The 22,622-nt window shown below is 45.0% G+C and overlaps 1 long non-coding RNA gene across 3 annotated transcripts; it reads left to right on the top strand.

The window, feature by feature from the left end:
- Positions 1–111: 111 nt before the first annotated feature.
- Positions 112–22,351, top strand: LOC123644605. 3 transcript variants are annotated; one of them, XR_006737184.1, is made up of 4 exons: positions 112–154; positions 1,560–1,739; positions 4,944–5,071; positions 21,262–22,351. It is a non-coding gene; the product is annotated as an uncharacterized LOC123644605 (long non-coding RNA). The 3 variants fall into 3 exon arrangements; XR_006737183.1 differs by lacking the exon at positions 4,944–5,071; XR_006737182.1 differs by lacking the exon at positions 21,262–22,351 and having other exon boundaries at positions 4,944–5,357.
- Positions 22,352–22,622: the final 271 nt, after the last annotated feature.

A 22,622-nucleotide genomic window follows, 5' to 3' on the forward strand; every position in this document is an offset into this window, starting at 1 on the left:
CAGCGGGAGAGACTCGCCTTGGTGTGCGAGGGTGTGCGGTACAAGTTTGTTTGGTTTTTTTTTTTTTTTTTGAGGCAGGGTCTGGTTCTGTCTCCCAGGCTAGAGCGAAGTGGGGTCATCATAGCTCACAGCAACCTCCAACTCCTGGGCTCAGGTAATCCTCCTGCCTCAGCCTCCCAGGAGCTGTGACTACAAGCGCGCACCACCACGCCCAGCTAATTTAAAAATTTGTTAATTTGTTTTGTAGAGACGGGATCTTACTGTGTTGTTCAGGCTGGTATCAAACTCCTGGCCTCAAGGGATCCTCCTGCCTCTGCCTCCCAAAGTGCTAGGATTAGAAATGGGCTTTTTGAACAGTGGGTGAGCGTTCTACCAATAGGCCAGGAAAGGTTTCAAACTCCGAGTCTTGTCTCTCAGTAACTGCGGATCAAGTGCCAGCTCCTCAAGGACTGAGAATGCAGTGAACAAAAAGTAACGCTTTCTTGAAGCTCACGTTCTAGAGGGGAAGACAAAATAAGTAAATATACACTATGCTGGTGGTCAGACATACGGGGAAGGAACATAAAGCAATGTGGGAAGATACAGAGCAACGGGGGCTTACTGTTTTAGCCAGGGTGATAGGAAAGAGAAAATAAGCCCTACTCACATCTGAGGACACGTTTACTTGGGAGAGGGAACTACAGATGCAAAGGTCCTGAGGCCTAGTAAGGACAGCCTTTTCAGAGAAGACCAGTGTGAGGAGCCAGGTGCACTAGATGAGGCCTGAGAGGCAGCCACAGCTGGGACCTGTGGGATTTTTTTCTAACAAAAATGGACAGTGGTTAAAGGGTTTCAACAAGGAATCATGAGCTGTGTCTTTAGTTTGAAAAAGATCCCTCTGGCTGCTGCTTGTGAAGCGGGGTAGATGTAGAAAGCCAGGTAGAAGGTGATTGATTGTAAAAACTCAGGCAGGTGGTGATCAGGATGCCAGTGGGGCTAAAGTGAAACTAGCTAAAAAAAGAATGACGGGAGGTAACCAGATCAATTGGGGCCTTGGAGACCATAGAATTCTTTCCAAAGGAGTGGGGAGGACTTTGGGAGAGTAAGGTGGTCCAAGTTAACTTTTCCAAGGATCATGGGAAGTGGTAGGATTTGGGACCTCATTTGATGACAGAGCGAACAAGACTTGCTGACGTGCCATGGAATACCAGCAGAATTTACTGAGGTATCAGAACTAGCCCAGTAAAGAGCCTCCTGTTGAGATAGGCCACACCATGGGAGGAGCAAATGTGGCAGGGATTTGGGTTGGAGTGTGTTAGGTTGCAATGTCTTCTGCACCATAGTGATCTCAGGTCCTGGCCCGAATAACTGAGTACAGAAATACACGTTGGGCACTACTAGGGACAAGGGTATAGCTGGTGAGCAGGACTTCTTCCGTGGTGCTCTCATGGCATGCACTTCCTGGTCTGAGGGAGAACAAAAAATAAATAAGAACATCTCCAACAGTAAAAGCTATGAAGAAAACAAAACCATGTGAGTGTGGTAGGAGAGCCTCACTGAAAAGTGTTATTTGCACTCAGATCTGAATAAAGAAAAGGAGCCAGCAATGCAAACAGGCTGGGGCAAGATTAACTTTCTGAACAAGACAGCCTGTGGGAATAACACCGGAGAAGGAAGATGTCTTGGCGACTGGAGGAACCAAAAGACCAGTGTCACTGGAGCTTAGTGAGGCAGCGAGTACAGGAGGTATGGTTACCAAGGTAGGTGGCACCAGCTCAGGCGGTGGGTAAGAAGTTTGGCTTTCATCCTGAGGGCAATGGAAAACCATGAAGAGTTTTAAAGTAACAGTTTTAAGATCCACTTAAAAGCCCACACTGGTTGTCTAGTAATGACTAAATGGTACCATGCCCTGTACTAATTAGACTTCTCTGGGTTTGCAGAGGCAGAGGATGCTGCTTCAGCCTCAGCATTCTGCTCTTTCCCTCCCAGCCTTTCCTCTGTAAGTGGGAAAGCCCTTGACATTCACAAAAGACAAGGGCAAGGAACTGCCCGACAAAAAACCAGCTACATAATAGAATACTTTGGTTCACACAAGAAACAAGCTCTAATGTTGACATACTTTGAAGCTTTGAGATGTCTTGGTTCCTTAGATGGCTATTGTTTTTTGTGTGGTTTATCTTTCTCTTTTGAGTATGTTTGAGAGCAGGATGGGTTAAGATTAGGAAAAATAACAGAAGAGGAAGGCATCTGGAAAGTTGAAGGAAGAAAGCCAAAAGAAGTCAGGTTACAGGATTGGCAGGTGATGTGTGCAGTCATTAATCATTTGAGAAGTAGGAAGAGGAGCAAAGCAGGAACTCTTCAGGCTGGAAAAGAGGGAAAGTGCTCATCGCTTAAAAAAAGAGACCAATTTCAAACCTAAGACAGTAGGAGAACTAGAGACTCTGTTATCCTTGAGAACTCCCCTGCACTGGAAAAAGCACAATGAGTTAATATCATTCTGTTAGCTCTTTTATCCCTTAGCTCACTTTATCTTCCCAGCGATGCCTCTCTCTGCGCCATTCTTGTCCATATCCCAGGGTGCTACAAGGCACCTGACTACACTTCCAAGAATTCCCTGCCAATGGGAGGCACCTGTGAGGCAGTGGGGGGGGAGGAGGAAGCCTTATCTGCCATGGTGGCACTGGCTGCAGCATGGTGATGACAGGGGGTTACAGAGAGTGGCGCCAGCACAGGTGATGGTTTGAGCAGTTTCACCCTAGGTTTCTGTGCAGTGGCAGCACCTGGAGCAGTTATGTGGCCAGTGTGGGCTTGCGGGCTCCAGGCCAGGGGCGGTCCCAGCTTCCTGATCTCCAGGTAGCATCTCCTCCCTTTTGCTCCAGAGCACCTCCCCCTTCTCACTCACACCCCTCTGGTTCTTCTAACACACTTGGAACCAGCTCTTGGCGTAAAGTCCCTCTCCGTTTGAAATATCTAGAGAAATTTCTGCCTTTTCATTCGAGTATTGAAACATGTACTTGGGCCCTGGTGCAAGGAAGCAGACACACAAAAATGAGAATCTGGGCTGGTTACTTGAATTGATGCACTGGTATGTAGAGAGGGCCTCACTGACAGCACACTCTGGCAAAACAGTTGCTTAAATTATTGCGTGCCACTGCCTGGAGGGAGTGTCCACTGAAGGCGAGGCCGCCGCAAGTGACCATCACAGTGGGAAAGTGACCACAAAGCTTGTGGGTTGAGCTAGCTGCTTCTGATTGCAGTGGAAAGATTTCAGAATGAAAATTAAAACCTCATCTTTTAACTCTCAGATGAAGCATGATTTCAAACAGAAAACCAGTTTCCTTGATGCTGGGAAGAGATTCCCTTACTTTTTGTAGCTTCAGGGCTGGTAGGGCTGAAGGTCAGACCCACCTTTGATACTATGTGATGCATAATTACAACATAAATTGAATTCACAGCTTCACCAGGTCTTCTGTGTGAAGCTATTGATTGGGAAGAGTGGGGTCCTGAGAATTAAAATGGGGACAATTGGGATGATACAACAAATCTGAGAACCTCCAATCTCTCAGAGCCTCTTTGTCAGTGGAAATAGCTGATGGCCTCCTGCCTGTCTGAGGAGATTAGTCTTTACTTGCTTGAAGTCCTTTTAGTGCAATGCCCTCTCTTGAGGTGGGTACCTGGCGAGGGAATGCTGACCTGAAGAGCTGCCCCTCACTACCTCCTGTCCATAATTTGAGTCAGATGCCAGCATGCCCCAGGGAAACAACTGCAAAGCCTGATTTGGGAGGAGATGTTCACACACTGAAAGATGTATAGAATGTTAATCCATTTTTATCAGCAGAAACCTAGGGAATATATGGGCAATGGATTCTAATGGTGTTTATCTAGAGCATAACATTGGATCAGGTTGAATTTATCAATAAGCTGACTTAGCAGAGATTCTGGATTCAGTGTGTTAGCTCCAACAGCTGGGAATGGCTCCAACAGTTGCTTAGCTAAGCGGGTGGAGTGAGGTCTGCACTGGAGTGTCCTGCACTGGTGGCTTTCTTTGACTTTTAGAGACAATATAGACCACATTCGAGCAAGGTGCTCTTACCCATTTATCAGATAGCCCCAGAGATCTAGTGGTACTCAAAGTGTTCAGGACAGATCACACTCTTGTAAATTCTGGCAGGGCCCAGTATGAGAGTTACAGCACAGACTCCAAGGGGTTTGGAGCAAAGATATACCCTCTTCTGTAAATAACTATTCATTTCAGGAACGGCTTCAGATTTGCTACTGGATACTGGTTGAGACCAAATGTCAGACTCTGAGACCCCAAATGAGTGTGTGACCTGAACTGGTGTGATGTGACCCATTGAGCCACACACCACACTCCATTGTCAAGGGGAAGACCAGCCTTGAGCAGCTTGCAAGAGCACAAGTCAGTCACACAAGCTGGTGGCTCAGACTTCCATGGCACCTCCTCCCCCAGTCCCTGCCACTATGGCTTCATGGGGATTCTCCGTGGCCAGAAGAATGGAGAAGAAAAACACCACTGACCCAGTTAACAGATTGTTTTGTAAACATGCCTGCACCAGCCTGAAGCAGAATGTTGTAGCACAACAGCTTCATTCCAGAGGGTGCTGAAAGGTAGAGGTGAAGGGAATTCCCCCAGTAGCCCCTTGCCTGGACAGAGAGAAAGCCAGAGGAGTCGGATCTACACCTGTTCCAAGACAGTAGCTAACAATTTGACTGGAGGGCCCAGGACCTTGGAAAGTTCGAAGACTTGAAAACAAGGTCTGGGGAGGGGTATGTGGACGGGACTCTCAGAATGGGGAGGGATGGGAGGGCATCTGTGTCCCATCTGGATGCTTCTCCCTCACCTGCCTGCTTCTCCTGTTTCCGTTACTGCTGGGACCCTGTCAGCGTTCACGTTTGTGACCCCAACTTAGGACACTGCTCAAGAGTAATCTTTCTGTCCATAGGTTTCTCCCACTGGACTAGCACAATGGCATGTAAAAACAAAGGAAGTAACCCATTCTAACAAGCTGACACCTCTGCTACTTACTCGCTCCTTCAGTCAGACTCTCAGTTTCCTCCTCTGTGAAACAAGGTCAGTAGCATCTGCTCCCAGCATTGTTGAGAAACTCCTGTGACCTCTTGCATGTAAAGCCCCTGGCAAAAAACACAGAAGTTCCCTTCTTCTCCAAGAAGGAAGAATAACCAAGGTTGAAATGAATTTGGGATGGAATTAGGAAGGAAGAATTTAAGAGCTAAGGCCACATCTTACTATGCTTTGCACGCCTAGAAGTGCTTAATAAATATTTAATAATGATAATAAGGATCATTTAGCTTGATGGAATATAATTATACAAATTGGGAAAATACATTATGCCAGGCTGTCATTACAGATAATGGCCTGAACACAGGGGTAACTGCCGAGGGGCAGGCCAGACCCCAGTGCCATGAGGCTGCCAGCAGACGGGCAGCTTGCAGAGCTGCTATGAGTCTTCACAAGGAGGGGCGGGGGGCTGGCAGCTGGGACAGAGGGCCAGGAGGGAGCATCTGGGCCAAGGGGAAAGACTGGTGGGCACCAGACTGTGCAGAGCCTTGTGGCCCAGGATGGTGGACCCCTCCCACAGGATGACCGAGTAGGAAATACCTGGAGAGCTCTCAACATGAGAGTGACAAGAACTGATATATGATCCTTTTAAAATTTTTTATTATGGTAAAATATATATAGCATAAAATTTACCACTTTTAAGTGTACAGTTCAGTGGCATTAAATACATTCCCACTGTTGTACAACCATCACCACCAGCCCCTGGTAACCACCGTTGTACTTTGTGTCTCCATGAACTTGACTACTCTAAGCGCCTCATATAAGTAGAGTCATACAGTATTTGTCCATTTGTAATTGGCTTGTTTCACTTACTAGAAAGTCTTCAAGGTTCATTCATGTTGTGACATCTGTCAGAATCTTCTTCCTTTTTAAGGCTGAGTAATATTCCATCATGTGGATACACCACATTTTGCCTATAAATCTGTCATTTAACACTTGGGTTGTTTCTGCCTTTTGGCTACTGTGAATAATGCTGCTATGAACATGGTGTGAAAATGCCTGTTTCAGGTGCCTGCTTTCAGTTCTTTTGAGTATGAATCCAGAAGTGGAATTGCTGGTTCATATGGTAATTCTATATTTAATTTTTTGAGGAACCTCCATATTGTTTTCTACAGCAGATGCACTATTTTATATTGCTACCAGCAGTGCCCAAGGGTTCCAATTTCTCCTCATCCTTGCCAACGTTTGTTATTTTCCATTTTTTTTTTTAGTAGTTGCCATCCTAATGGGTGGGAGGTGGTATCTCATTGTAATTTTGATTTTCATTTCCCTAATGATTAGTGATGTTGAGCATCTTTTCATATACTTATTGGCCATTTGTATGTCTTCTTTGGAGAAATGTCTATTCAAGTCCTTTGCCCATTTTTAAATCAGTTGTTTGGGTTTTTTTGAGTTTTAGAAATTCTCTATATATTCTGGATATTAATTTCTTATCATATATATGATTTTACATATATTTTCTCACATTTTATGGGTTGCTCGTATCCATTGTTGCAAATTTAAAAATTTTTCATGAAGTCTGATTTGTCTATTTTTTCTTTCATTGCCTGTACCTTTGGTGTCATATCCAAAAAATCGTTGTCAAATCCAGCATTGTGAGGAGCTGGGCACAGTGGCTCACGCGTACAATCCTAGCAACTCTGGAGGCTGAGGCAAGTTTCCTAAGTGCCTCCCTCAGCAGGCCTCAGGGCCCCCTCCTCTTGGGCACCCCTCTCCTCCAGCCACCCTCATGCCTACCCCACCTCACAGGCCTTGTCTGTGCAGCTGGAGCCTCGGCAACCTGTAGAGCCTTTGAGGACAGGGAGTGTGTTTTATCCATCTTTGTTTCCTGGTGCCCAGGATGAAGCCTGGAACATGGATCTCTAGACTGAAAGATTAAGGGGTAATTTTAAAATTATTATTATGTTTCATTAGTATTCTAATTTTTAGGCCCCGGCCATGTATTATTTGTGTAATTATTAAAAATAATAAAGGCTAAAAAGCAAAATAAAACAGAGAATTGGAGGTGGCATAACCAATCATTTGGAAATTATTAAAAAAAAATAACAAAGTAAGGGCATTCATTCATGCATTCAATAACGATGGCATGGGCCCCCTCAGTGAGCAGCACTGGGCCAGCAGCTGGGATGTGCACTCTGCAAGAGGAGGCATGATCCAATGGTACCCCGTGTTAGAGTGTGTGGCAACTGCAGCTCTCACTGCTGGTGGCAATGTTATAGTGTACAAACACTTTGGAAAACAAATTGCAGCTCTTAAAAAGTTAAACATCCTCTTCCCATGTGAACCAGCGATTTTCTGTTCCTGCTATTTACCCAAAGAAACAAATACTTATGTCCACACAGAAGATTGTCCTCAAATGTTCATATCAGCTTTATTTATAATGGCTAAGAATGGAAACAACCCGAATGCCCACGAGCAGATGGACTGATAAAGAAATCGTGGCGCACCCACACTGTGGAATACTCAGCCTTAGGAAACACAGCAGCCGGGCTGAACCTCACAAGCATCATGCTAAATAAAAGCCAGACACAGAGGACATATAGTGCATGGCTCTATTATATGAAATTCTAGATCGGGCTAAACCAATTCATAGTGACAGAAAACAGATCCGTGATTGGCTGCCAGAGATATGGGGATGGGGGCTGCCAGCTAAGGGGCCTGGTGGGAATGTTCTGGATCTTGACTGTGGTGTTGGTTATAAAGGTATAGACATTTGTCAAAACTCATTAAATTGTACACTTAAAAAGGATGCCTTTTGCTGCATGAAATTATGTCATGATGAAGTTGGTTTAAAAGAAAAGGCACTGTCACTGCTCTCATGGAGCTGGGGGGCTCAGGGGATGAGAGATATAATTCAAGTAATGACAAAAATGCATGTAGAGTCACAAAATATGATAAGTGTCTTGAAGAAAAGGTTCGGGGGCTTTGAAGACCTCATAGAAGGAGCCCCAAGGTTGGGGTGGGCTCCCCAGCTGAGAGCAGAGGGTGAGCTGGCATCAGTTTGTCAAAGGGGGTGGGGGAAGCATCCCAGGCTGAGGGAATGGCCTGTGCAGTTGCTGTGCATAAAAGACAAGGACCCAGGCTGGGCACAGTGGCTCGCATCTGTAATGCCAACACTTTGGAAGGCTGAGGTAGGAGGAACACTTGAGGCTGGGAGTTCAAGACCAGCCTGGGCAACATAGCAAGACCACATCTCTAAAAAAAAAAAATTGCCAGGCATAGTGCAGGCTCCTGTAGTCCCAGCTACCAGGGAGGCTGAGATGGGAGGCTTGCTTGAGCCCAGGAGTTTGAAGTTGTAGTGAACTATGATGATGCCACTGCACTCAAACCTGGGTGACAGAGCGAGACCCTATTTCTATAATAAACAAAAATAAAAGACCTGATGATGGGAGCCCCAAGAGCAAGCCTGCTTGGGGGAGGCCAGGTGGGTTTCACAATAGAGATGAAATCTGACCCGGGACTGATTATTTCCATTATCATCATCATCATCATCATTATTACAAATAAACTTTTTCTTATTATAAAAGTAACACCTCTTGAGTATGGAAAAAATTGAGAAAAGGCAGATAGGCAGAAAGAAGAAACAGAAACACCTCATGCAGATTTCTGATGTGTCCCCCCCAGACCCCCTATTGAGTTGGGCCTTGAAGGACCAGCAGGACTTCCCAGCAGGAGAGAGAGGGAGGGGCACTTTGGGTCCCAGGAGCATCCTGGACAAAGGCAGGGGCGTGCAGGAAACTCCAGGCAGGCAATGCCACTAGGAATCATGCTGCTGGATGTGGTCTAAGCTAGAGGGGACAGAGATGGCCAGGCCACATCCCAGTTGCAATTAGGCTGGACCCCAGTTCCTGATGTGGGGGTCAGGGGAATGGGAAGGGGTTGGGAATCCAGCTTTGATGTAAGAATTGTGCCATTGTCCCCATGGACACATGCCTTCAGACTTACAGAATTTACCTCTAGACTCACCACAAAACTGTTCATTCCCCCCATCAGCAATTAGGCTTAGAAATGGTTTGCCTCAGTCTCCGAGAGCATTCGTGTGTTGTCCACATGGCCAGATTCCTCTCCAGGCAGTGTCTGCTAAATGTCTCCTTGTGTCTCTAACACCCCATTGTCTTTCCCTGTGCCTGGCACCCTCCGGGGCCTCGGTTATTGGAGCACTGTGTGTGGGCAGGCCCCAGGGGCCCTCACTGTGCTGGAGACCCTCAAAGAGGCCTGGGGTGGCACCTTCAGTGCCCCAGTTCTTCCACAGTCAAGGAGCACTAAAGGTTGCTTGCCTTTCCCTTGGCAAAGACGGTTCACACCCAGCTCAGCCTCACCTTCCTGCTACAGTGCTGGAGGAAAGAACTCAGCCTAGGTGGAAGGCGTTTGCAAAACCCTCGCCCTCAGACCCAGGGACCTGCTCGGGGCCTGGATGCCTCTCAACAAAGGCCCTCAGGGACCTTGTCCAGCCCTGCCTTTCCTTGCCCCACTGGTAACCTCCTGGAATCTTTTTGTTGCTCATGCTCACTCGGATGCTCAGATTCATTACTTCCCATCTGGGGTTTGTTAAGGAGGAAAATTCTTCGATGATACTTATGAGAGCATGGTAAGAAGACCTTTCCCAGGACCATGGAGATAGGCACAGGGACCCCTGCAGCAGGGTCTTGCAGTGGAGAGGGAGATTGGGCTCAACTCCAAACACCGCCAGGGCCCGTGGGGGTTTATGGCCAAGGAGCAGGGAGGGGTCAGGGATGGAAAGTTACAGGAGGAAACATGGGGTGGTGGTGAGGAGGATTCTTGCTGAAGGCAGGCCAGGGTGCTCAGACACTGCCCCAGGGATGTGGAAGATGAGCAGATCAGATAGGAGGGTGGGGGGTTCTTGCTAAGCTGACTTAGCAGAGCTCTTTGGTCAAACTGGATTTTACAAGGAAGTGCACAGATGGGCCTTGGGGAAGAGTCAGGAGTCTGACTAAAGATTGGCCGAGCAAAGCATCTTTGTCAGGTTTGCTTGTCTGTGTGGCATCAGACAAGTTGCTTTAGGTCTCTGGCCCACCCTTTCTTTGGCCATAAAAGAAGAGCAGCACCTGCTTGTAGGGTGGTGTGGCACTGAAGCCAGCCAGTGTGAAGGGGCACCCTCCAGGGCGTGGCACAGAGCACACGGTAGATAAATGTCTGTCCATCCATCCACCCACAAATTTGCCCTGTGAATGAACAGCTGAGTGTCCGAGCATATGGCCTGGTTTGCCAAGAAGTTCCCTTTGAGCTAGTATAATTATTAACAAATCCCCCTTTCACTCTCCAAAGTGTCCTGGCTTGGATGGCAAATGATATTGTTACCCCATCACTAACCAACTGCCTCAGTCCTTTCTCACCTTAGAAAGAACCATCTGAGTGCTTGTTTTAGGTCATTTTCCAGACTGGGAGGCTGGGGCTGGGACAGAGTCAGCATCCCTGTAACAGACTGGTGGGGTGAGCCAGGGTCGGAACTGCAGAATCAGGGATGCTCGGGCCCAGATCGGTTTACCCAGAAGTCACCCCAAGCAAGTTTACATTTCTTTTTTTCTGTTTTCAGAGACAGAATCTTGCTCTGTCACCCAGGCTGGAGTGCAGTGGTGTGATCATAGTTTGCTAACCTCAAACTCCTGGGCTCAAGCAATCCTTCTGCCTCAGCCTTCCAAATGGCTAGGACTACAGGTGCACACACTATACCTGGCTAATTTTTTTTTTTAATCTTTGCAAAGATGGGGTCTCGCTATGTTGTTCAGGCTGGTCTCAAATTCTTGGCCTCAGGTGATCTTCCCACCTTGGCTTTTCAAAGTGCTGGGATTACAGGTGTGAGACACTATGCCTGGCCTACCATTTCTTATATGACAGGATGTTTAGCCCTTTAGGGGAATCTTTGCTTTATTGTTGTTGTTTGAGACAGGGTCTTGCCCTGTCACCCCAGCTAGAGTGCAGTGGTGTCATCATAGCTCACTGCAGCCTCAAACTCCTGGGCTCAAGTGATCCTCCTGCTTCAGTCTCCCAAGTAACTGGTACTACAGGTGCATGCTACAATGCTTGGCTAGTTTTTCTGTTTTTATAGAGATGGGGTCCCACTCTTGCTCGGGCTGGTCTTGGACTCCTGGCCTCAAGCGATCCTCCTGCCTCAGCCTCCCAGAGTGCTAGGATTACAAGTGTGAGCCACCACACTCAGCCTGCATTTTTTTTAAGAGGTCTTTTGAGCAAGAATGTATTACTGTTGGGGGGTAGGCAAACTGTATCAGTCAGGGTTCTCCATAGAGTCAGAATCAATAGGATATATGAGGGGTATTTATTAGGAAACTTGGTTCACATGATCACAGAGGCCATCCTCGAACTGGAGAACCAGAGAAACCAATAGCGTGGCTCAGTCCAGGCCTGGGAGCCTCAGAACCAGGGGAGCCAACAGTGCAGCCCCCGGTCTGAGGCTGAAGGCCCAAGAGCCCCCAGAGTCCAAAAGCCAAAGAACCTGGAGTATGATGTACAAGGGCAGAAGGAAAAAAGGCATCCAGTTCCAGAAGGGAGAGAGAGCAGAGAGGTTGAATCCCACTCTTCATCCTGTTTGTCCCAGCCAGGTGCCCAGTGAGTTGGATGGTGCCATCCACACTGGGGGCAGGTCTTCCTCACTCTGCTCTCAGTGGACTCACATGTTAGTCTCCCTGGAGTCACCGTCACAGACACCCAGACACAGGCTTCACCAGCCACTCAGGCAGACACCTAAAATGAACCATCCCTCAAGGCTCTTGGGACTCCTGTGCCTTCATTTCAAGCAACAAATGAAAGTTCAAATAACTACAACTAACAAAGTGAGCACATTCAGGAAAAGCCAGTCAAAAGCAGAGAAGGCTCTGTCACCCCCTTATAAACAGGAAGGGCCATCTTAGTGTGCCTGGGCCTGTTTCTCCCTCTTCCTGCATGGCCAGCAAGAAGCTTTGGTCCCAGTGCGGGGAACTTAGAATGCTGTAAAGATGCCTTCACTTTGGCCTGGAATAGCAGCGGATCAGTGTGGCCACTCTGATGGCACCTCCGCTGCTCAGAAGCTCTTGTGCCAATTTGCCGGTGAGCTTGATTAATAATGCAGATGAGGAGACAAAGCAAGGGTCCCTTAATGAGTGTGTCTTATTGGGCAGGGCTCTCGTTTATACCCTGCTAGGGCTGTGCAGGTTGTACTGACTGCCTGGAAAGCTGTTTGGCAGTCTGCACATGAAGGGCTGTTAAGGCCTTAAAAATGGGATTAGCAGAGGTGGGAAACCTGCGGCTGTAAGGCCGCATGTGGCCTTCTAGGTCCTTAAGTGCACCCTTTTGACTGAATCTAAATTTTACAGAACAAATCCTTTTATTTTTATTAATACATTTTGTTCGTCTTTTATATTTTTATTTTATGTTTTAAAATGAACGTATTTAAAATACCAAAGAAGAAGATAAGTTTCAATGAAATAATCCTCCTAGATTGACCGGCACAATTAGAACGTTAGTAAGCTGTAAGGGCCAGACTGAGAGCTGCTACGCTCATGATTTAGTTCTAACTTCCCCGACGTGACTGGCACCACTACCGCAGGAGGCTGGTTGGTGAGAGTTTATGGGGGTCGTTATCAGCTTTTGACAAAGGTACACTGTGTTTCTGTTTGAAATGGAATTTGTGAATAGTTGCACAGCGCAACAGTGTTTTTCAATTCTGTCTGCTTAATAGCGCATCATGTCAAAGAAAACCAAGAGAAAGCTGAAGGAAGAAAACAGATTTTTAATGAGGATTGGGAGCTGCAATATTATCTTGTTTCTGCTAAAGATAAGATGATTTGTTTGCTTTGTGATACTGCAATATCAACATTAAAGAAATTCAATACTCCTCAGCATTATAACACTCATAAGGATCACAAATATTTTAAATTAAAGGGAGAGGTGAAAAAAGTTGTATTGCAGAAATTAAAAGATGAAAAGCAAAAGCAAAGACAATTCTTTCAAGCAGCAGTAAGACCTGGGTATAATGCCACTGAAGCAACTTATAAAGTAGCTTATATACTTGGGGAAAAAAGGGAAGCTATTCAGTGATACAGAAATTGTGAAGGAATGCATTGTGGAAATTGTAGGATGCTTAGACCCTGATAATATTTCAGAGTACAAATAACTGCCCCTTTCAAGGAGAACCATAACTGATCGGCAGCGTGAATTAGCCTTCGACCTAACAGAACAACTCCATGCAATACTTCAAAAGGAAAATATATATTATTCAACCACTTTGGATGACTCAACTGATACTGCTGACTCAGGGCAGGTTTTGTACTTCATTTGGATCATAACAGAAGATTTTCTTTGTTACAAAGAGTTAATTGCTTTGGGCATTCTTGCAAACAGAACATGGGGAATAGATATCTTCAACAATTTTCAGGATAAATTTGTGAAGTTGGACTGAATTTGGTAAATTTAGTGATCCTTGTTGACAGATGATGCACCTCCAATGATAGGAAAACATGAAGGGTTTATTGCACAGATGAAAAACAAAAGTATTAGTGGATCCACATACTCATTTCTTTTCATTATATTTTGCATTAGCAAAACCTCTGTGCTAACACTATTTTAAGTGACACTTTGCAACAAGTTGTAAGTATTGTTAACTATATTCATGCAAATGCAACACAGCATCTCAGATTCATAACATGCTAAAGTTGAATGAGAAAGTATTCAGTGTGGATTTGCTGTATCACTCTAAAGTACGTTGGCTATCGCAGGGACGGGTGTTAGCCAAATTTTATCTCTGCAAGAACAGATAGTTAAAATTTATGAAGAACAGAATCAGTAAAGTGAATTACTGTAAAAACATTACTATAGGAGTGTAGCATTTCTGTGTGATACCATGTCAAATCAAAACGACTTGAGTATTTCTTTGCAAGGTAAAACTAAGTCTATATATGATATGTGGCAAAAAACCCAAGAATTTTTTAAAAACTTACCTTTTTTCAAAACACTTCTTCAAAAGGAAATTTTGGATGAGCATTTTCCCCAGTTAGCAAAGGTCATTGATGAACAGAATGACATATGCAAATTGTTTGGAGAATACGCAGCTGTCATAAACCTTATTATTATTATTATTTTGAGACAGTCTCACTCTGTTGCCCAGGCTAGAGTGCCGTGGTGTCAGCCTAGCTCACAGCAACCTCAAACACCTGGGCTCAAGCAATCCTCCTGCCTCAGCCTCTCAAGTAGCTGGGACTACAGGCATGTGCCACCATGCCTGGCTAATTTTTTTCTCTATATATTTTTAGCTGTCCATATAATTTATCTCTATTTTTAGTAGAGACGGGGTCTCACTCTTGCTCAGGCTGGTGTCGAACTCCTGAGCTCGAATGATCCACCCGCCTCGGCCTCCCAGAGTGCTAGGATTACAGGCTTGAGCCACCGTGCCTGGCCAAGACCTATTATTAATAACCGGAGAATACAATGAAAGCTTCGCTGACTTTAAGAGTCATGATATCACACTCAAATTAGCATTTCAGCCTCACCTAGCTGATATCACCAAGGCACCTAAAGAACTACAGATGGAATTGATTGAGCTGTCAGTAGATGACATTTTAAAGTCATTGTTTAACACTAAGAAAGATCCAATTGAAATACAGAAAAATGCAGAATACCCACGCCTTCAGCAACATACCCGAAAAATGCTTTCTTGCTTTTCAACCACTTATTGCTGTGAATATGCATTCTCCTACCTAACCCAAATCAAGACACCCTTAAGGTCACAAATGACTGACAGCCATCTAGAGGATCAACTGAACTGCAGACCTCCATGCTGCAACCAAATATTCAAATGCTTTCCAACAGAAAGATAGAACAGTCATTAAAAGGTTAGTTAACTTTAAAACTAACAAATGGTTTTCATTTTTTGAAATTATTGAATACATAGTACTTTGATTTTTACAAAATGATGTACATTTTTAAGTATATGTAATTGAAGTATCTTGAATGTGGCTTTATTTGATTACAGCTAAATTAATGTGGCCTTCCAACATGTAAAGGTTCCCCAGGCCTGGGCTTAGCCTTTGATTCAGGAACTCTGCCTCTGGGAATGTCTCTGAAGAAATAATCTGGGCCGGTTTGGTGGCTCATGCCTGTAATCCTAGCACTCTGGGAGGTCACGGTGGGAGGATCCCTTGAGGTCAGGAGTTCGAGACCAGCCTAAGCAAGAGCTAGACGGTCTCTACTGGAAATAGAAAAAAATTAGCCGGGCAACTAACTCTAGTCTCAGCTACCTGGGAGGCTGGAGCAGGATGATTGTTTGAGCCCAGGAGTTTGAGGTTGCTGTGAGGTAGGCTGATGCCATGGCACTGTAGCCCAGGCAACAGAGCAAGATTCTGTCTCAAAAAAAAAGGAAGGAAGGAAGGGAGGGAGAAAGGAAGGGAGAGAGAAAGAAAGAAAGAAAGAAAGAAAGAGAGAGAGAAAGAGAAAGAAAGAAAGAATGAATCTGAAGTTTGCAAAAAGCATTATTCACAAAGATATTCCTAGCAGATATGAAAACTTTACATAAATGCTTTATTTTTTTTATTTTTTTTGAGACAGACTCTTACTCTGTTGCCCGGGCTAGAGTGCCATGGCATCAGGCTAGTTCACAGCAACTTCAAACTCCTGGGCTCAAGCAATCCTACTGCCTCAGCCTCCCGAGTAGCTGGGACTATAGGCATGTGCCACCATGCCTGGCTAACTTTTTCTATATATTTTTAGTTGTCCAGCTAATTTCTTTCTATTTTTTTTTAGTAGAGATGAGATCTCGCTCTTGCTCAGGCTGGTCTCAAACTCCTGAGCTCATAATGATCCACCCACCTCGGCCTCCCAGAGTGCTAGGATTACAGGGTGAGCCACCGCGCCGGCCTACATAAAAGCTTTAAAATGATGTTTATATATAACATTTAACAGCATAGAAAATGCTTTTGTTAAATGGGAAAGCAGGCATAAGGTTACCACACTGATTATAACCATTTTAACTGAAACCTTGGGCTAGAAAAATCTGAAAAGGCTTTTGGGGGACAATTCTGTGTGTCTTAAGTTTCTACACACTTTGCAAGCAAAGGCACTGATGGTTTCTGTTCCAGACTGTCTTTTCAAGGATTTTTGCTTTAAAAACCATCTTGACATTAGAGAGAGTGTCTCCATCTGAGCAGAGGGCAGGTTTTGCCTACTACCCATTATAATAAAGACACCTGGGGCAAAGGCAGGTTTGCTTGCAGCCCATTATAAAAGCTTGGGGTTTCCTGAGCTTGGAACTCCTCAGCTATGATGCAAACCTTCTGAGTGTGCAGCTCGTGGCACGTGGCCCACTTCCACATCACTCCCGTGACCTAGGGGGAAGGGGAATTCACACAACCATGAGGCTCATGTGGGCTACTAATAGCATCCTTTGTTTCTGACCCAGGCATTTTGTGTCTTCTGTTAGCATCCATGAAACTGTGGCAGATAGGGTAAAATCTCAGACCCTCATGAGAAATAGAACAACATTTTAGCAGTGCTTGAGCCTAAATCACTGGGGCCTTTAGTCTGTTTTTTTCTACTTTTTAGAATTTATGATTCTTTCCTTAATGAGAGTATACTGTTTTTACAATGGCAACAGTCTACAGTCAATCCTTACTATTAAGATCTTGTGTTTGCAAATTTCAGTACCTACTTGCTAAAGTTTATTTGTAGCCCCCAAATAAATACCCAAATCAATACTGCATTTGAGGTCATTCCTGGACCTGTGCCTGCCTAGAGCAGTAAAAGAAATATGAGTCATTCAATGTGCACATTCCCAGCTGAGGTTGAAGCCGGTGATGATGCTCTACCTTCTTGTTTCAGCTCCCATACTGTAAACAGGTGCCCTTTTTGTGTCTACTTAGTGTCACACTTTTTGCACTTTTGTGCTTTTTGTTGGTGATTTTGCTGTTTGCAATGGCCCCCGAGGATAGTGCTGAGGCACTGTCTAGTGTTCCTAGGTGCAGGAAGGCTGTGATGTACCTCATGGAGAAAGTGTGTATGTCAGATGAACTTCTTTCTGGCATCAGTTACAGTGCTGTTGGCCATGAGTTCAATGTTAATAAGTCAAGGATATATATTAAATAAGATGTCTTTAAACAGAAACACACATAAAACAAAGTTACATATTGATCAGTTGACAAAAATGTTGCAATCAGAGGCTAACAGCAACCTAAGCCTGTATTTCCCCTAATACCAATGGTTCAGTATTTGCTAATTGAGTGATTGCAGTGAATTTAATAACTACCACAAATGATGAAAATCAACTGTATTATAAAGCAAAAAGAAGCAAAAGTGCTTTTGTGGTCAGAAAGTTGCCAGGTACTTACCACAGCCCTGCATTTGCCAGGACTCCTGCCCCTTTGTGAAATGCTACCTCGGGTTCTCCTGACTTCTGAGTCAGAACCACTCGGCTGTCCTGCAGTTGTTCATATTCTGCCATGTCCTCGAGCGCATTTCTTAATTCTTTTGAGTCCCAGTTGCCCCACCTGTAAAATGAGAATCCTGTATGCCTGATAGCAAGACAGGCCCATCAAAACCCTGCCCTTGCCCCAGGGCTGGGCACTTCCTTGGCTCAGTGGATCTTCCGATGTTCCACTTGCTGTGCTGCTAAACTCCCTCTAGAACTGCAGTCCTCTCCTCAGCCCCTCACTCCCATTCTACAGATGGGTACTATCAAGGCTCAGAGGAGCTACACAGCTTGCCCAGCGAGTCAGGAATGGAGAAGAGGGAGAGACACGATCCAAACAGGTTTCACCAACTCCAAAGACTGAGTTCTTTCTACCACAGTTCCCACGTGGATGAGTCTGACTCTTTGTGCATCTTTCCTGACTCATTTACGAGCTTCATTGTGTTTAACTTGGCATGGCTGAGTCCCTTCTCTTAGCTGGACTGCAGCCATTTTGGAAACAAATAAAAATGTTTCCATACTACTCTACGACCCAACTCAATGATTCGCACATTTATAAATTCCCTCTCAAGTGCTTACTGTGTGCAGATACACTGTGTGTGTTGCATTCTTGCTCTGTGTCTAACTTGGCTTCCTGCTTTGTCACATTATTATTATTAAAGTAATTCTCTTGTTATTTTTAGTGATTAATCAAAATTCCTTAGACTACTAGAAGGAATATATTTGATTGCCAACAGTGGTTGTATTACACTAGTGCAATTATGGAATGTTTTTCTTTTTCTTCTCTCATTTTTAGATTTCTTGCAGTAAATTTTAAAATAAAAATATGGCTAAAGTTTATATCAACCCTCTCTAGTTCATGTATTTTGAATTCTTCCTAATTTTTTTTTTTTAAGACGGACTGTTTCTATGTAGCCCAGGCTGGACTTGAACTCCTGGGCTCAAGTGATCCTTCCACCTCAGCTTCCCAAATAGCCCAAACAGCTGGGACTATGAGGTGCATGGCACCAGGCATGGCTCAGTGTACTGAATTCTTATCTGTCCTGTCTCAGCTCGACCAAGTGCTGTGTGCTGGAGAGCAGGTTCCTCTCCATCCCAGGCTGTATCATGTTCTCAAGAAAACCCTTGTAACCCCACCTAGTAGGACACTGGATGTTTCAGTCTGAAGGGAGATAAGCCTAGTATAAATTATACCTTTGTCTAAGGGAGGGAAAAGTGCCCTGAAAACCTGGTAGCTTAGTGATGGAATTTTATGCTCGTTTCTTTCCCAATGCATTTAACAAATACAAAGCCACCCTTAATTTCCAGAGGGCAGGGGCCATTTCTTGTTCATTTGTTTCCCCAGTGCCTGGCACCGGGCTTGCCACAGAGTAAGTTCTCAGTCAATGTTCTGTGAATGAGAGTGATTCACAGTACTGGGGGCAGGGAGGAGGGGATGGGTAAATTCACACCTAACAGGTACAAAACACACTATTTGGGTTATGGACACAGTTATAACTTTGACTCAAATGGTACTAAAGCAATTTATGTAACCAAAACGTTTGTACCCCCATAATATTCTGAAATAAAAAAATAAAAGATTCACAGTACCCCCGGGAGAAGTAGCTCAAGGCTTATCCAGAGTTTGTTTCTTTCAAGGATCGAAGTAGAGATTAAAAAAAAATACATAAGCCTTTAAAGTTGATTAAAATTTTCTTAAAAACTAACAATCAAGTAGAAAATGCCATTGTCACAATACCAGAGAACATTCTTCTTTAAGTGCACCAAATTGATCCAACAAAGGCCGCTTTATTTTTTTCTTTTTAATTGTTTTCTGGGGAGATGCCGCCTTTGGTGTAAAATGAAGGTGCATTTCCCAGGGCTGCTTTTAGAAATCATCTCCCATCATAAGAAATACACTGTGTGTCTTTTTTTTTTTTTTGAGATAGAGTCTTACTCTGTCACCCTGGGTAGAGTGCAGTGGCATCGTCATAGCTCACTGCAACCTCTAACTCCTGTGCTCAAGGGATTCTCCTGCCTCAGCCTCCTGAGTAGCTGGGACTACAGGCATATGCTGCCACACCAGGCTAATTTTTCTATTTTTGGTAGAGACAGGGTTGTGCTTTTGCCCAGGCTGGTCTCAAACTCCTGAACCCAAGCGATCCTCCTGTCTTGGCCTCCCAGAGTGCTAGGATTAAAGGTATGAGCCACCGCACCCAGCCCAACTATGTGCCTTTTGAGGAGAAATCTCTCATCGTGGAGACAGAAGAACACAGGACTCTGGCTTAACTACAAATTTTCGGTGGAAATACAGTTGCCCCTCAGTATCCACAGAGGCTTGGTTCCAGGACCCCCAGCCGATACCAAAATCCACATATGTTCAAGTCCTTGATATAAAATGGCACAGTATTTGTATATAACCTCTGCACATTCTCTCATATACTTTAAATCATCTCTAGATTACTTATAATACGTAATATAATGTAAATGCTCTGTAACTAATTCTTACACTGTATTATTTAGGGAATAATGACAAAAACACGTCTGCACATGTCCAGTACAGATGCAACCATTTATTTTTTCCCCAAGTATTTTTGATCCACGGTGGTTGAATCCTTGGGTGTGGAACCCACTGAGACGGAGGGCTGACTCTAAACTTTTTTGAGTGTTCTCACCTGAATCCATAAGCAGATTTATTGACAAGTTTATTTCAGGAGTGAAAAAATAAGAGTGTAAATTCACTGGACCCGGACTCAGGAGTGCTGTGGCCCCTGCTGCTCCAGAAGTGTGTGCAACTGCCCAGAGCCCTGCAGTGGTGCTTCTCCCCACGCCCTGGTCAGGTGAATCGTGGCGCCCAGAGACGTCCCCATCCTAATCCCAGGAACCTGTGCATATGTTAGGGTATGTGCCAAAGGGGAATTAAGGCTGCAGATTAAATTAGGGTTGCTAATCAACAGTTGTTAAAATAGGGAGATTATTCTAGATAATCTGGTTGTGCCCAGTGTAATCATGAGGGTCCTTAAAAGTGGACTAGGGAGGCACAAGAGGAGAGTCAGAGGGACATGTGACTATAGAAGAGGTCGTAGTGATGTGATTTAAGGACTCAACCTGCTGTTGCTGGCTTTAAGGATGGAAGACGGGCAGGAGCTGTGGGTGCAGGCAGCCTCTGGAAGCTGCATTCTGCCCCAGAGAGGAACAGATTCTGCCCCAGAGCCCCCAGAAAGGAGCACAGACCTGCTGACATCTTGACTTTAATCCATTGAGACCCATTTCAGAAAGCTGACCTCCAGAATTGTGAGATAATAAACTTGTCTGTTGTGTTATTTTGGGCCACTAGACTGTGGTAATTTGTTACAGCAGCAGAAAGAAGACTAATACATGCTGCGTGTTTAAATCTTCTGGTGACACATCCTCTGCGTCCTTCTGTCTGTTCCTCTTTACCTCGGTCACCCCTGCCCTAGGCAGACCCTACTCACGTCATGAAGGAACCATTATCTCCCTGTCTGTGTCTGCCTGTCATCTCCTCCACCCAACCCTGTTGTGAGTACCATGTCCATGGGAGCAAGTGTGAGGTTCCTGGCATGGCACTCAGGGCTTCCGCAGACGTACACTGGGCCCTTTCAGGAATCAATGCTCCTTCTTTTCCAGTCTGTATGTTTCAGGTGGGGCTGACCCCACCCCAGCCCTGATAACTGACCAGTCAGGACACACCACCCTATCAGCCATAATTGATTGATTTAAGATAAGCATGTGTCACAACTCAGGTTCAGGACTTCTGAATCTCTTTTTGCAGGGTTGTCCTATTGCCAGAATGTCGGTCTGAGCTGGACTGTCAATGACCATCCTTGCTACAGTGAGGGGAAAGCCTGGCTGAGAATGAAGCCGAAACAGATGGCAGCAGAGTCGAGGGGTGGTATGAAGATGACAGCATGGAGCTGCTGGATTCAGCCATTCCTGAAAGAAGATCTGCTCCTGAACTTTTCTTTCAGTGAGGCAGTACATTCATTTTTGACTTAAGGCATTTCTTAGGTTTCTGACATTTGCAACTAAAAGTACTTTGACTAATATAAAGGCCTTTGGAAAATGACTACAGTCCACCTCTTCTGAACTCCCAGCCTGGCTCAGTGCTGGGATGTAATCAGGGCTCCGTAACTCTTCACCCGTTCTGTTGAACCACAAGGAGTCCAGGAGAGTCCGGTGGGTTGGAAGATAAAGGACAGTTTGGGGCTACGTGAGAGCAAGCTCAGAGTGGAGAGGAAGCAGACAGGAGGCTTGACAAGTGATTTGGAAGAGCAAGGGGTTCTTCCAGGCTGGCTTCCAGCCTTTCTGATGTTCCCAGCATCTTCACCCTGACTGCTCCTCCCCCCCCCACACACACTGGGCATCTATCTAGAGGCTCTGTAAGCAGCCATTTTGTTTACTAACAAAATCCCAAAGTTGTTTCCCCTCCTAAAAGTGGCAATGTCCTTAGGGGAGCTACACCCCTGCCCACCTCTTGCATTTTGATTGGTCCAAGCCAAGCATGGGGGCATGTGCCTCTTGCCACGAGAGTGGTTGCAGCACAGGCACATGATACAATTTCTGGTTAATGAGGCATGTAGAGAAATGGCTACAGGCATTCTGGGTAGATTGTTCTGTTCTCAAAAAGAGGCATGAAGTTAAACATAGAGTTACCCTATGACCCAGCAATTCCACTCCTACGTATAGACCCAAGTGAACTAAGGATATGTTCACAGAAAAACATGTGCACGAGTGTTCCTAGCAGCATTGTTCACAATAGCCAATGGTAGAAACTACCCAAGTGTTCATGAAAAGCTGGATGGATAAACAAAAAAAAAACCCCATAGATTCTTATCCAGCCTTAAAAGGGAGGGGAAGTTCTGACACATGCTACAACATGGACGAAACTTGAGGACATTCTGTTAAGTGAAATAAACCAGTCATTAAAAGACAAATAACGTGTGTGGTACCACTTATCTGAGGTACCTAGAGTAGTTAGACTCCTAGAAACAGAAAGGGGAACAGTGGGTACTGGGGTGGGGGCGGAGATAATGGGGAGTTGTTAAGCGGGTGGAGTATCAGCTTTGCAAGATGAAAAGATCTGGAGATTGGTTGTACAACAATGTGAATGTACTTAACACTGTTGAACGGCAC

This window comes from Lemur catta, chromosome 9, assembly GCF_020740605.2.
Source record: "Lemur catta isolate mLemCat1 chromosome 9, mLemCat1.pri, whole genome shotgun sequence".
Classification (NCBI taxonomy): domain Eukaryota; kingdom Metazoa; phylum Chordata; class Mammalia; order Primates; family Lemuridae; genus Lemur; species Lemur catta.